Here is an 11,271-nt window from a genome sequence, read left to right as displayed (position 1 = left end):
ATTTAAACCTAATGATTACTACGCTTAGCAACCGTTGTTTATAGCGCAATTCAAATGTTAATAGGATGTATACTCATTTAAAACTTTGCATCTATGTCGTACAAAGGAACACATATTCATCAATTTGAAGTAAAACCATTTGAAATAAGACGAACACAATCGAATATTTATACTGTTACTTTGCAGGTTGTATTGGGTTGCATCAAGTTTGTAATAAAATCATTATATTGCAATATGTATACAATAAAGAATATGACGAAGCAATAGGAAGCATATTAACAAATCGTTATGAATTCATTAGGATGCCATTATCAATTTATTATGCATACCACATTATATATATTGTGCTAAGTTGCGGTTAATCTACCCTCTTAGATGATTCAGTTTATGTCCTAAAACATATATCGCATATCAATTCATCCGAACGATACAAACACACACAGCGACGTTAAACTAAATTATTCAAATTCAAGTTCAAGAATGATATACTAAGAGGCGGTTTACCAAAAATACAGCTAAGCTTTGAAACTATTTTATTAGAAATTTATTAACGAACAGGTAATCTTAAAGACGTTCATATACTATACGATAAAGAACAATATACAAGTCGATGTCATGGTCTTGTTGTAGAATTAGCATAACTCATAAAGTACTTCATATTGCCAATAAACGATTTAATAGACGGATATTATTGGTTTTAACCTCCGCACGGAGATTTTACTGGAACCAGCATAGATGGATCAAACCCCTGCCTTCATAACCTACCACGTGATGATATCTCAGCCACGTTGCAAATACTTTTCCCGTTGCTATTTTTTTTTTAATTGAGGTTATTTATTTTTTATAATCAACCTTAACTTATACCTATTTAAAAAAAAATAAAAATAAAAAATACTTCATTTGAAAATATGAAACTTAAACAAAAATAGTAAAATCCTACCAAATCTGGTTGGATTTTCTTGTGGTGGAAGGGATTGTATGTGAGAGCATGGAACGGCAATGCTGCTGGAGATTGAATTACTGCACGATAAACTTGTGCTTTACATTACTTGCCAGCTCCTATTTATGGAAATGACGGGGTGCTTTTGTAAGACCTTTCTATGCGATCAAAGAAAACAATTACAACGGCTTAACGAAGTACAAGTTCAACAACATTGTCAATAATAATTGGATATACGTCCAATAATACAGTAAACTGTGTTACATGGTGCTGGTATTATATTTGATTCCAAACATACACGCCTATGAAATCTTTATATTACCACTAGACTGATCGCATTAATTACTCGAAGATGTCAATGATAACCTGACGGAGATACAGTGATTGAGATGCTCTTCACGTTGTTTAACATGACGCGCCTGATGGAATATGGTCACAGATTAGCGATTTATTTACGTCAATGTACAGGTCTATTGGTTATCAAAGAAAGCAATGAAAGGCTTCATCCATTTACATATTACTAATAGTGTTCTTAACGGTTGAGAAACAGCGTCGACTATTTGTATTTATCAGTGTGACTAGTGTAGGAGAACTCACACTAACAGAGTTATCAACACGGAAACACAAGCGTCTGTTAAGCGTTTCAAGCATTATTATTATATACACGGAAGCATTAAGTATGGCTTATTAATTTATACATGATTTAGATTGCTTACGAATATAAGAAATTGACTCCGATATGCTAATATGTGTAAATTTGCTTTCCATTGTAAGTCTTTGTTCAGCTGCGTAAATGTGCATTTTTATGAAGATTGCAGATCATTCCAGAACCTATTTATACATGTTAATGATTATGCAACTCATCATATGCATAATCTTTGTAATAAAATGCATAGATTCCCATCATACGTTTACGTGTTTCTTTGAGCTATTTGGATAAACAATAACTGCAAACGAATGCTTTTTCTTATAAGTGAAGTGGAATAATAATCGACTCAATGGCTTTATTTGAATGTTCAACACATATGTGCGAATCCTTATTGTGTCCCAATTAATGTCGACGTTAAAAGTAATATGCGTTCATATACCAACGTCTCTTGTTATCAAATAAATGTTAAGGTTAAGCGCTAACACCAAAAATTCAGGAGATAAACAAAAAGAGATACATTCATGTATTAGTGTAAATTTATAAAAAAAGAGAAAGATATCCGTTGATCGTATCGATATAAGAAATAACGTATCATTAAATGTGGCACATATGCTTATATAATTATGTAACATCGTCAGCGTTAATCTAAATGTATTGATTGTAAAGTAAATGTTATACACTTGAGACTAGATAAAAATCGATAAGAGTACCAATTACAAATTGTGTGCATCAGCGAAAATACATTTTAAACGCAATACGGGCAGTTAAGTTGAAGGTCTCCGAACTCTGCTTTACCCGAGCGTTGAGGTTGGAAACTCATTCAAACTGAAATAAAGTCTCTGAAAATTGAAACACCCGTGCAGGGTATCAAATAAACCTATACGATCTTACCACTTGAGGTGAAAATGGTCATGTTTATCACGATTATACGCACCATATCTTGAATGGTTATTCCGCATACAAAGGATTGCATTTACATCGGTCGTAATCGATTTGTAGTAAGTGATTTGCTTTCATTAGATCCGATATGATTATGTTTAACTATTATGTATATGCATTTTCAATAAGACACACTTGCAAATGCGACCAACATTCTCAAAAAAACAGTTTACTATTAACTTACAAAAATGTTGGACATTTCAAAATACATAGATGGTACAACATCTAACAAATAGTTAAATACGACTGCAGATAAGGGTAAATTATTCAGCCAATTAATGACAACAAATTAACTTTGTAAATGCGTAATATCCAATGCCAATCCGGGAACCGCGAGTGATCATTTTCGCAATATTTTCAAAATAGGGGTCTGTTTTATAATTTCTTTTCCGACATCAAATTTGTTTCACATTCATGTAAATATTTTGACATAATAGCTGTCATCAGTACTTTCTCTTCTTGTTGTCACTATGATAAAATTGCAATTAAAGCGTCTGATTATTATTACAACAACGGAATTTCATTTACAATTAGTAAACTAAGTTCAAGCATTGGTTTGTTTTAAAATATCAAAAGTGTCACTTTAAACTTTTGTGTTGTTTTTGCGCGTTGATGCATTCACAATGATAATTTTTATTCAGAAGGGACACGCACGATTTTTTTTTGACAAGTACGATTCTTGATTGCTTTGTGTTCACGATGTGTTAACATTAAACACTTAATGTTTTAACCTTCGTGATGTATTACAGCAACTTAGAATGCCCACTTTTTAAACCACTATCATACAACTAGTTTATTACAAGTGTATCGCCGTCATACTTATTTGTACTCATGGTATTAAAATAGCATTATAAAAAGAACGAACAGCTGATATGACCACAATGTGCGCGATATTAATAATAAGCACACTCGTTAAAACAATGTAATCATAATCAACGACGTGTACCAGACTGTTTTATTTCTTTTTAGGTTTTCACAGTCTCGTTATGTATCTTGTATTTAACTACTGGAGTGTATAAACTTGAACATGAGACACTGTTTTCTACATAACATCAACTAGCATGCTTAAAACTGTTAAAGCAGTATATTTTAAAAAGGGATTTTCCACAGAATCCCTTTTAAAATGGCCTTTTTCAAGGATATTTCCTACAAATAAACCCATTTTTTTGTAACTTTTTATAACAAAGTATACAAATGTTATGCTGGCAGTACAACCCTACAACAGAAAATGTTACGCTGGCGGTACAAACTCCCAATGGTTCATTATAACATCAACAAATAATTAACTTAAAATTTAAGTTAATTATTTGTTGATGTTATAATGTTATGCTGGCGGTACAAACTCCCAAATGTTCATCACATTCATTCCACTTTAAAATTAAACAAAAAATGGTACGCTGGCGGTACAAACTCTCTTACTATTTACGCTGGCGGTACAAACTCCCAAAGGTTCATTCTATACACTGGCGGTACAACCATCCCAAATGCTTTAAAAAAATGTTATGCTAGTGGTACAAACTCAGGTTCATAATCCTTCAACAGAAAAATTTACTGAAAATGTTACAATGGCGGTACAAACTCTCAGAGGATCATAATCACAATTTAATACACCTGCGGTACAAACTCTCAGAATCAATGACAAATAATTCTTGAAAATGTTACGCCGGCCGTACAAACTCTACAATGACAAAATGTTACGCCGGCGGTACAAACTATGCATAATCACAGACAGACATTTCTTAATGTTACGCCGGCGGTACAAACTCCCTAAGGTTCATAATCACACAGACAGATAATTCTAAATGTTATGCCGGCGGTACAAATTCCCTTAGGTTCATAATCACACAGACAGATAATTCTTGGAAAATGTTACGCCGGCGGTACAAACTCCCTAAGGTTCATAATCACACAGACAGATATTTGAAAATGTTACTCTACAATGACAAAATGTTACGCCGGCGGTACAAACTATGCATTATTACAGTCAGATATTTCTTAATGTTACACCGGCGTTACAAACTCCCTAAGGTTCATAATTACACAAACAGATAATTCTAAATGTTACGCCGGCGGTACAAATTCCCTTAGGTTCATAATCACACAGACAGATAATTCTTTGAAAATGTTACGCCAGCGGTACAAACTCCCTAAGGTTCATAATCACACAGACAGATAATTCTTTGAAAATGTTACGCCGGCGGTACAAACTCCCTAAGGTTCATAATCACACAGACAGATATTTGAAAATGTTACTCTACAATGACAAAATGTTACGCCGGCGGTACAAACTATGCATTATCACAGACAGATATTTCTTTGAAAATGTTACGCTGGCGGTACAAACTCTACAATGACAAAATGTTACGCCGGCGGTACAAACTATGCATAATCACAGACAGATATTTCTTAATGTTACGCTGGCGGTACAAACTCCCTAAGGTTCATAATCACACAGACAGATAATTCTTTGAAAATGTTACGCCGGCGGTACAAACTCCCTAAAGTTCATAATAACATAGAGATAAATTCTTTGAAAATGTTAAGCCAGCGGTACACACTTCCAGATATGCATAATCACACAGAAAAAATCACACTGAAAAAAATGGAAGGTAAACGACTTTTAAATGTATAATTCTTAATTTATTTTTTAATTATAAAACATGTAATAATAAATACAAACACACACAAAGGTATACCATTATGTTCGCAATCCACCAGTCAGTAGGTCAGAACATTTATAAAAGAGTGTGAATGATTCAATATTTTTTTATGACTAACTAAAATTAATTAATTTTTTTATAAAAAATACATAACATTTTTTTCAACATGTGAAGTCATTTTAAAAATGAAATATTTCAATAAAACAATCTTTACATCAATTATAACCATTCAAAGTTCTTTAACAGATGCAATTGCTGCAATTTGTATTTTCATTACTAAACAATTCTGCCACAAGTTTAGTATGTATTGTAAAAACAAAACTTTATTGTTTCTCCTGACATACAAACATATTATAGAACATAAAACAAGAGATGTGTTTGTCAGAAACACACTGTCCCCCTACTGCGCTGCGTTGATACATGTTTTTTTTACCTTTGACCTTGAAGGATGACCTTGACCTTTCACCACTCAAAATGTGCAGCTCAATGAGATACACATGCATGCCAAATATCAAGTTGCTATGTGAAGGGGCATAGAAGTTATGAGCATTTTTTGAAACCTAAACGCGAAACCTAAACGCAAAGTGTGACGGAAAGACGTACAGTCCGATCACTATATGCCCTTCTTCGGAGACATAAAAATTAAACATTAGCAATCACAAATTCACAAAATCTATTTTAACAAGGGCTGTTTGTAAAACATGCATGCCCCCCATATGGGCTGTCAGTTGAAGTGGCAGCCAAAGTGTGAATTAGTTTTTGTCACTGTGACCTTGACCTAGTAACCTGAAAATCGATAGGGGTCATCTGCTAGTCATGATCAATGTACCTATAAAGTTTCAGGATCCTAGGCCTAATTATTCTTGATTTATCATCAGGAAACCATTTTACTGTTTCGACTCACTGTGACCTTGACCTAGTGACCTGAAAATTATTAGGGGTTATCTGCCAGTCATGATCAATGAACCTATGAATTTTCATGATCCTAGGTGTAAGCATTCTTGAGTTATCGTCCGGAAACCATTTTGCGGTTTCAAGTCACCTGACCTTGACCTTGTGACCTGAAAATTAATAGGGTCATCTGCGATTCATGATCAATTTACCTATGAAGTTTCATGATCCTATGCATAAGCGTTATTGAGTTATCATTCGGAAACCATTTTACTGTTTCGGGTCACCGTGACCTTGACATTTGACCTAGTGACCTGAAAATCAATAGGTGTCATCTGCGAGTCGTGATCAATGTACCTATGAAGTTTCATGATCCTAGGCATAAGAGTTCTTGAGTAATCATCCGGAAACCATTTTACTATTTCGGGTCACCATGACCTTGACCTTTGACCAAGTGACCTGAAAATCAATAGCGGTCATCTGCGAGTCATGATCAATGTACCTATGAAGTTTCATGATCCTTGGCATAAGCCTTCTTGAGTTATCATCCGGAAACCATTTTACTATTTCGGGTCACCGTGACCTTGACCTTTGACCTAGTGACCTCAAAATCAATAGGGGTCATCTGTGAGTCATGATCAATGTACCTATGAAGTTTCATGATCCTAGGCCTAAGTGTTCTTGAGTTATCATCTGGAAACCATCTGGTGGACAGACGGACATACGGACCGACATGAGCAAAACAATATACCCCTCTTCTTCGAAGGGGGACATAATAAAGCATTTTTATGTGAAGACAAGTTCATACAAAGCATTTCTAAACCGAAATCGAAAATTGGTAGAAAAATGCACATGAACAAATGTACAGTTACAATAGCTTATAAAGGACATCTCACTCAATACTTTCGGGGGATTATAAAGACAACTGGCGAAATAAGGAACATTTGACTGGATACAAATTGTTAAACACTACACCTCAATAATAGTGTCTTATTTTTGCCCACCAGAGACGTATATTTGCTAAAACAAATTTAATTGACTGATCCAATTTCACCATAAAATGAAACTCTGGGTTGGAATAAACCCATGTGTTCTAGTAAAGATTGACGCAGAAGTTCTTGCAATAACCTTAAAATAAACAAAATATATCCTTCAAAAAGGCAGCAGAACACATACAAAATGAGCAACCAGATGTGCATATACTGCATAAATGAAGTATACAGGTCCATCAAGAATTTTATCCACAGATGTTTCTTCCTTTCTTCATCTGTAATCATGACCAGTCGTGATCTGCACAGTGTTGTGTCTTAAATAAACAAACCACATATCAATGCCAAACAAAAACAAGAGCTTTCTCCATCAGACATATGCCCCCAAAAAACGCTTTTTCAAAACCTAAAGGCAGAGTTTGAACCTAAAAGCGGACCCTAAGTTTAATGTCAAGGTCAAAGGGGTCAAAATTTGTGTGCGTATGGAAAGGCCTTGTCCATATACAAATGCATACCAATTATAAAGGTTACATCTGAAGCGACATACAAGTTATGAGCATTTTTCGAAACCTTTAAGCGATATTATGGGCATTTTTCACTGTTGAATTGAGCTGAAAAGAATTAACAGGTCAAACAAGTTACTTAAAATGAAGTTACTGACCAATTATCTGCAACTCATCTTGCTACCAGTTGTTATTAAAAATATATTTTATATTCGATATCTTACGTGACTCACCCAGTCCTGTAAGCCATCCGTAAAACAAAATTGTGTCTTTGTGTCGTATGAACGAATCTGCACTAAAACTAAATTTAGGTACACATCGTACAAGCATGACCAGTTGTCAAACGAAAGTACAGTTTATATTCAATTTAATTCAAATGCATTATTTTTCTCTTTCAGGGATATTGTTTTAGCATGTTGATGCTGCATTAACAAATCTAAGTATATATGAAGTGAAAACACCAAAAATAAACAACGGTTGCGATAGACACCTATTAACTGTTAGATGCCCATAATATCACTTTAACGCAAGTGTGACGGACAGACATATGAACGGACGGACAGTGCAATCACTATATGCCGTCCTGTAACGTACTGAAAATCAAGCTGTAGAATAATTTATTTTTATTTTAAATGCCTAATAGGCTACTCAACAATACTTCAAACAAAATGCATTTTTAAACCTTGAAAAGCTGAAAACGTGAGAATACAAGAAATGTTAACAAAACATATAAAGGCTTAATTAATGCTTTAATATCTGTAGAACACTAGTTGCAGTATCGAGTTTATTTTGCGAGAAAATATCATTCAAGTTGTGTTCCTTCAAGGCATGGGAATTCCGTTTTTAAAAAAATGGATGAAAGTAAACCTTAACCTTGTCTTCCACTAGATTTAGGCAACAGAAAGAGCGACACACGATTGAAAATATTTGTGCCAAGTTTAATAAAATTCACTCAATACATGACTAAGTTATGCTCTGGACACAAACAGGATGCAGCATTGTACCATATATAGACATTTGACCTATAATAGTGACCTTGACCTTGGAGGTAGGGAACTGGTATTTAAGCATACACAGTCTAATGATGAGGATCTTTTGTACCAAGTTTAAGGAATTTCGCTTTATAAATGACAAACTTATTATGTTCCTTGGGACAGATGGACGGTCGTGATTCCCATATCCCATTTACTCCAGGACTCTGGGGGTTACTGGTTCGAGCCCTGATGGGGGCTACTTTTTTTCCTTTTTTTTAAATTTTATTCTTGATTTTTTACTTGAGCTTTTTAGATCCAGTGTTTACATTTATCAATATAAAGCACTTAAAGACAAACTACAAAACATGCCAAAATCTGTGAAAAGGCCCCTTTAATATTAATCAGTTTTAATACTATTATTACTTATTTCTTATAAAAACCATTATATGTTCAAAGAAAAAAAAGAGCAATATACAAACCATATATAAATCTTCTCTTCCTTTTGCCAAACCCTTTCCCACCAGAAGTGTTATCATCTGAAATGTTTCAATGGAATATTTTCATATGGATTACATGTACACTCAAAATACACAATAATTTTCTACAGATGGGTTTGATTAGGATAAGTAGAAACACATTTTTTATGAAATAATGTTCATAATTATTTTATTGTCACATTTTTACTGTAAAACATACTTAAACTTAAGTTTGTTCTTCCTGATCCTGTCAAATTCAAACTAAATACATAACAAATGAATTTCAACTCTATAACGAATGTAAAAAGATAACTTTAATGATATTTTCAAGATTTATGATAATAATAAATATCATATATATTTACTCTTCTTTTTGGCAACCCTGAGGTCAGAAGTTTCGTCTCCAGTTTTTTCGCTTTTTTATCTGTACCTTGAATTATACAAATTACACCTCAATATTGTATTTATTATTATACATGTATCTCATACTGTTTTACAAATTACATATTGTAAGGGTCCATCAGCCCATGTTTGAAAGCAAATATCCAAGCTCTTGGCATTGTGGTTTCAGGGAAGAAGTTTTTACAATATACATATAGGAAAACATATTTGCCTTCAGGGTTGGGCCAATTTTTACCCTTAAAGGCATAATTTGAACAATATTGGTAGAGGTATTCCAGACGATGTTTAATGTCAAATATCAAAGCTTTAGTTTTAATATTTAAGAGAAGTTTTTTTAACTTTTCACTATATACATTTAAGGAAAAAAACATTTGGCCCCTGGTATGGGGCAAATTCCGACCCAAGAGGCATAATTTTAACATTCTTGTTTACTGTTTAGGTTCATCATATGATGTTTCATGCCAAATATTAGAGCTCTAAGCTCTAGATGTTACTATATACATATAAGGAAACCTATCCATTTCCATGGTAATATGAGTTATGCAAAGAACATTCCTGCCAAGTTTCATTAAGATTAGCCGAGTGGTTGATTAAGATTTACAAACTCAACATGTATATTCTCAGAGTATATACTATATGCTAGAAATGCAATATGGATGATTATCAAATCAGTTGGGGGGGAAATTTATACCCTGAGCACGGTGAGCTCAGGTTAGCTAACAATATATGACCTTACTGTAGAAAAAGCTCACCAATGGCTGTCTGTTTACCTTTTCAATCAGTTCACGAACTTCAGGAACCATTCCTTGTCCTGGTGGAAAGGACTGCCTTATAGGTTGTCTTGGTAGCAGTGTTAAAGGAAATACCGGTACTCCAGAATCTAAACTGTCCATGTTGGAATTGAGCGATTCGTAAAAGTCTAGCCACTTTTGTGTACTATCCTGCTTTTTGAAAATTAGTTTCAGAGCTTTAATTTGTTTAACATTTTTATCTATTTCAATTTTACTAAAATTTGGCTTCAATATTTCTGGCTTTCCACTTGGGGCTTTATTCAAAAAGTTCCCATTAAGGGCTGACCACGGCTGAGATTGAACCCCTTTATAAAACACTTTTACACCACCGTCCACAGAAACAAATTTAAAGTGCAAAGGTTGGGTGATGTGGTCAGCTTTGTTCAAATCACCCTCAATCCATGACTTAACATCAAATAAGTGTGTGATACGCTCTGCATTTTTCAAAACGTTTAAAAAGTCATCAAAATATTCAGCATCTTTAGCAGCCTGGACACCTCACTAAATTTTGCATCAATGTCTTCATGCGTGTGGCCAACAATAAGGAAGGACATATGAACCTGAAATATAATATATGATTATCAATCCGACAAATCAAATACCTTCAGTCAATAAAGTCGACAATGGCTGAACAAGATAATGCCTTTCCCAAGTTTTATCATAATTTGATTTGAAAAAATGCATAAACTACAAGATGGAATAATACTAAGAAAAACTATTCATTTAATAATCAAATATAAATAATTTATATGTTAAGGCTACAAAAATGTTACCTGAAATAAAAGCCAAAAAGATGCAATTCCATAATTTTGAAAACAAACATTGCAGGATTCAAAACTATCATGTTTTTAGTGATATATATGATACACAGTAGTTGGCAACAATAACATGTCTAAAGTTAATTAGTTATAGTAACTATCCTTTCCCTGATAGATACATGCTTTTACGATCCCTATCGATTCCCTGAATAGACGTGTTTCCGCGACGTTATCGATTACCTGGTAAACAAGGGCTGTTTGTAAAACATGCATGCCCCCTATATGGGCTATAAGTTGTA

At 33.8% G+C, this 11,271-nt stretch overlaps 1 long non-coding RNA gene across 1 annotated transcript; it reads right to left on the bottom strand.

Annotated features, from left to right (window-relative positions):
* Positions 1-4,596: 4,596 nt before the first annotated feature.
* Positions 4,597-9,416, bottom strand: LOC127863696 (uncharacterized). The gene is made up of 3 exons (XR_008041153.1): positions 9,387-9,416; positions 9,025-9,081; positions 4,597-7,207 (listed from the first exon to the last, which is right to left on the bottom strand). It is a non-coding gene; the product is annotated as an uncharacterized LOC127863696 (long non-coding RNA).
* Between the last annotated feature and the right edge of the window lie 1,855 nt (positions 9,417-11,271).

The sequence above is a fragment of the Dreissena polymorpha genome, unplaced genomic scaffold (genome assembly GCF_020536995.1).
Source record: "Dreissena polymorpha isolate Duluth1 unplaced genomic scaffold, UMN_Dpol_1.0 chrUn027, whole genome shotgun sequence".
NCBI lineage: Eukaryota > Metazoa > Mollusca > Bivalvia > Myida > Dreissenidae > Dreissena > Dreissena polymorpha.
The sequence above is the reverse complement of the archived record's forward strand: the minus strand, read 5'-3'. Positions and strand labels throughout refer to the sequence as shown.